The sequence below is a fragment of the Elephantulus edwardii genome, unplaced genomic scaffold (assembly GCF_000299155.1).
Source record: "Elephantulus edwardii isolate Elephantulus edwardi_28Jun2011 unplaced genomic scaffold, EleEdw1.0 scaffold00090, whole genome shotgun sequence".
NCBI classification, from domain to species: Eukaryota; Metazoa; Chordata; class Mammalia; order Macroscelidea; family Macroscelididae; genus Elephantulus; species Elephantulus edwardii.
This window is the reverse complement of record NW_006399840.1, coordinates 13,996,277-14,001,689: the sequence shown is the minus strand read 5'-3', so window position 1 is coordinate 14,001,689 and position 5,413 is coordinate 13,996,277.

The window sequence follows — 5,413 nt, the reverse complement described above, 5'->3', positions numbered from 1 at the left end:
CCCAAAATCTCTGTAAATGTTTATGAAAATTAATAAAATATAATTATAGAAAAAAAAGAAAAGCTATACTCTGAGAAATTTGAAAACCTAGAGGAACTGGACGAATTATTTGAAACTTATGCCTTGCCCAGACTGACAAGGATAGATGGAGAACACTTGAACAGACACATCACAAAACAAGAAATTAAAAATTGTTAAAAGACTTCCCCATAAGAAAAGTCTTGGACCAGAAGTCTACCCAGATGAATTCTACCAAACATTCAGAGAGGATCTATCACCAACCCTAGTTAAATTATTTAAGAAAATTGAAAAAAAGGAACATCCCCTGTCATTCTATGAAGTAAGCATAACCCTATTATTAAAACCAGACAAAGATATTACCAAGAACGAAAAGTACACACCAATATCTCTCTTGAATATAAATGCAAAAATCCTTAACAAAATCCTTGCCAATAGAATTCAAAAGCACATCAAAAAAATAATTAATCCTGACCAAATGGGATTCATAACAGGTATGCAAAGATGGTTCAACATAAGAAAAACAATCAGTGTAAATCACTATATTAACAAAGTGAGTAACAGGATGCATGATCTTAGCAATTGATTCAGAAAAGGTTATTTGACAAAATCCATCATTCCTTCCTGATAAAGAGACTCAACAAAATTGGAATGAAAGGGAATTTTCTCTACATAGTAAAAAGTGTATAAGCAAAATCAAGAGCCAATATCATTCTCAATGGAGAAAACGAAAAGCATTTTCCTTGTGAACAGGAACTAGACAAGGATGCCCACTGTCACCACTTTTATTTAATATTGTATTGGACCTACTTGCTAGAACAATGCCACAAGAGAAGGAAATAAAAGGCATCAAGAGCAGCAAAGAGATGGTTAAACTATTGCTATATGCAGATGATGTAATAATGTACATAGAAACCCCAAGGGTTCAACAAAAAACCCCTCTTAGAGCTAGTAGGCCAATTTAGTAGAGTGGCAGGATAAAAGATCAGCCTCTAAAAATCGAAGGAAAACCTCTACAGTAACAAAGAGAACTCTGAGAAGGAAACAAAGAAGGCAAAACCATTTACAATGGCCAACCACAAATTGAAATATTCGGGAGTGAACCTAACTTGAGGTACAAGAGATGTATACAAAGAAAACTACAGAATATTTCTGCAAGACACAGTAAAAGCCCTAAAGAAATTGAAAAATGTTCCCTGTTCATGGATAGGAAGATTCAATGTTGTGAGAATGACATTTTTACTAAAAGCGATCTACATGTTCAGTGCAATCCCAATATAGATACCAAATTCATTTTGCAAGGAGATTGAAAGGGAAACTGTCAAGTTTATTTAGTAAGGAAAGAGACCCCAAATAAGCAGAGCAATTCTGAAAAAAAAAAAAAAAAATGAAGTGGGAGGCATAGAACTTCCTGACCTCAAAACCTACTACACAGCAGTAATAACCCAAACAGCATGGTGCTGGTACCTTGACAGACATGTAGATCAATGGAACAGAATTGAGAACCCAGAAATAGATCCAACTATCTTTGGTCGACTGATATTCAACAAGGAAATCAAAGCTATTAAATGGGGAAATGACAACTTCTTCAACAAATGGTGCTGGCAAAACTGGACTGCTACCTGCAGAAAGCTGAATCAAAATCCACATCTTACACCATATAAAAAAAATCAACTCAAGGTGAATCAGAGAACTGGGACTAAAGCCCCAAACCATAAAGTTCATCAGAGACAAAGTGGGATCAAGCATAGATGACCTAGTATATGTATGTTATAAAGAGACTGCCAAATACAGTCAGAAATCACAATCTAGAGAGAATAAAATTGATGAATGGGGCCTTTAAAAAAATTAATCCCTGTGAGCATCAAAAACTTTTTTTTCAATAGAGTGAAATGAAAATCTACTGAGTGGGAAAAAATATTTGGCAATACCATTTCAGATAGAGTCTCATCACAAAAGTTTACAGAATCCTATAAGAAAAAGATTGATAACCCAATTACAAAATGAGCAAAAGATATGGAAAAACTTTTCACAGAGGAAGACATTCGGATGGTCAACAGACACATGAAGAAAGGCTTGAAATCACCGGCAATAAGATAGATGCAAATAAAAATCACAATGAGCTAACATCTCACTCCAGGAAAGTGGCAAAGTTTAACAGGACAGCAAGTAATAAAGGTTGGAGAGAATGTGGCAAGATAGGAACTCTAATACATTCTTGGAAGGATTGTAAAATGGTACAACCACTCTGGAAGGCAGTTTGGCATTTCATTTCTATGTTCATTAGAAAGCTGAACATAGAAATTCCATATGACTCAGCTATCCCACTGCTTGGAATATACCCTGAGAGAATGAGAACTGAGGCACAAATGGAGACTTGTACATCAATGTCCATAGTAGCATTATTCATCGTCTCAAGAACATGGGAACAGCCCAAATGTCCAACTACAATGGAATAGGTTGAGAAATTGTGGTATGTTCACACAATGGAATATTGCACAGCATGCGGAAACAATGATTTTATAAATCACTAACTAAATTGAGGGACTGGACAACATTATGCTAAGTGAACTAACGCAGTCTGATAAGGACAAATGCTGTACACGACCATTATTGTAGGATGAACAAGTATGAAGATCCAAGAGGGAAGGAGGGTGGGAGCAGTGGGGTGGCTGGGGGTGTGTGGGAGGATAATCATAGGGTCACACAATTTAATGGATGGTGGTGGGGTGGTGAAGGATATGGGAAGAATGTGGTGTGAAAAACCAATGTATTTGAACTTCGTAAATAAACCAGTTGTTCTTGTTGATTGCCTTCGAGTGGAGCATAATTCATAGTGATCCTATAAACAAAAGACCTGAAGCCCCTCACAACTGCCACTCCCTTCTTCCAAAACTGTCATAGAATGTTATTGGTTGGGCCGCATGTGATACATAGCAACCCTATGTACAGCAGCTCTGAATCCTTCCCTGTCCTAATCCAGACTCGCTAATTCTGACACACCAACCCCTATTGCCCCAGTCACTGTATCAATCCATCTCATCCGGAGTCTTTCTTTCCTGTGCTGTCCCTCCACCCTTCTGAGCATGATGTCCTTCTCTAAGAACCAATTTCTCCTGGCCATGTGCCCAGAGTAAGTGAGGCAGAGCTTCAAAATTCTAGCCTCCAAGGAGAAACTTGGTTTCACCCTCTTCAAGACAGACCTATTTGTTTTCTTGGTAGTCCATAGTATGTTCAAGACTCTTTCCTGCACCACAACTTGAAAGTATCTATTTTTCTTCTGTCATCCTTAGTCATTGTCCAACTCTCTGAAGCTATGGCCTGGACTAGGCACACCTTTGTATCTAGACTGATATTGTTGCTCTTCAGCACTCTGGAGAGGTCCATGAGAGCAGATTTTCCCAAGGCAATTTGTCAATTTGTCTTTTGATTTCCTGACTGCTGGTGTGAGGAGTGACTGCTAATAACCTCAATCTCATCTCCATCTATCATGGTGTTGCCAATTGCCCCAGTCGTGATAATCTTTGTCTTCTTGATGTTGAGCTTCAATCCATATTGAAGACTACAGTCCTGGACCTTTTGCAGCAAGTGCTTGAGGTCTTCTTGAGTTTCAGCAAGCAAGGTTGTGTCATTTGCGTATCTCAGGTTGTTAATGAGTCTTCCTCCAATTTTGGTGCCACACTCCTCATCATAAAGCCCTGACTCCTAAATGATCTGTTCTGTATACAGATTGAAAAGACATGGGAACAGGATACATGCCTGATGCACTCCCTTCCTCATTTTGAACCATGCAGTTTTTCCTTGCTGTGCTCTGAGGACTGCTTCTTGGTCCAAGAATAGGTTTCACATAAGCATGATCAAGTGCTCTAAGATTCTCATTTTCCTCAAGGTTAGCCACAATTTATTGTTATCCACACAGTAAAATGTCTTTGCATAGTCAATGAAACACAGGTAGGCATTCTTCTGGTACTCTCTGCTTTCTGCCAAGACCCATCTGACATTGGCAATAATATCTCTAGTGCCATGACCTCTAATCTCCTTGATCAGGTAACACTGTTCTCCCAGAAGGGCACTGGCTACCTTAATATCATCTTTCTGGAAAGGATAGCTTCGGTTTTAATAAACCGGTATACATTATAAAAAAAAAGAAACACCCCCTTCCCCCTTGTTCTTAGGAAGCTGGTTCCCTAGTGATAAGAAGCTTGGTGCAATCCCAAATTCACACAGTTAAAAAAAAATTCACACAGTTCAAATCTACCAACTGTTTCATGGAAGAAGAGTGGACAATCTCCCCATTTTGACTTATCTCTGAAAACTCATTGGAAAGTCAGCTATGAGTTGGTTATGACTCAACAGCAAACAGCAACAGTATTGCCTTAGGGATCCCTGCCAGCTTAGTGGTGAGTAATGGGATTCCTGGTGGCTTAGTGGCAAGAAACTGCACTGCAATCCAGAAGACACTCAGTTCGAGGCCACCAGCTGCTCTGCTGGAGAAAGATGGGCAATCTCTTCCCATGTGTGATTAACTGCCTCTGAAAACATGCTGGAGGATCAGCTATGAGTCAGATCCAACTCTGGTACACAACAACAACAACTACAGTAACAAAGAAAACGTAGAGAAGGAAACTAGGAAGGCAATGCCATTTACAATAGCCAACCACAAAATTAATACTTGGGGATAAACCTAATTAAAGACATTGAAGGCCTTTATAAAGAAAACTACAAAACACTACTACAAGAAATAAAAAGAAATTAATTCCATATGTGCATAAAAAACTTTATACCATCCATTTTTATAGTGTTATCTTGGGAGATGGAAGAGTCCCATAGCTATTTTAGTGATTCACTGATGATTAATTAGAACATACAAGAAGAAAGGAATTTCATATTCAAGCACAGATTTTAATTATATTTAACTTATGGAAATATGGCAAATAAACTAGCGTTTGGAAATAACAAACATCAAACATCTTATGATTCTGAGGCTTTTTTTTTTTAAGTTCTGCTGGGATTGTATAAATTCACATTACCTGGAGGTTAAATACTGGATACTTAGTGGCATAATGATTATATGTTGGGCTGCTCACCAAAAGGTTGACAGTTCAATTCACAAGCCACTCTGCGGGAGAAAGATGGACAGTACGTTCCCATGGGATTTATAGCCCTAAAAACTTGATATTAGTTTACTATGATTAGACATTAACTTAACGGCAGTGAATTTGGGATTTTTTAAAATGTTAACCACAAATTCAGAGAGCTAGCCTAACACTTCTTTGGTGACTGGCATATATGTTGGTGCCTTTTATTACTTTTTTTTTCTAGGTTGCTTTTTTAGGGTAAGGAGGGTCCCTAGCAGAGGTGCTCAGGTTTTCATGACCAGGAGTGTGGGATCTGC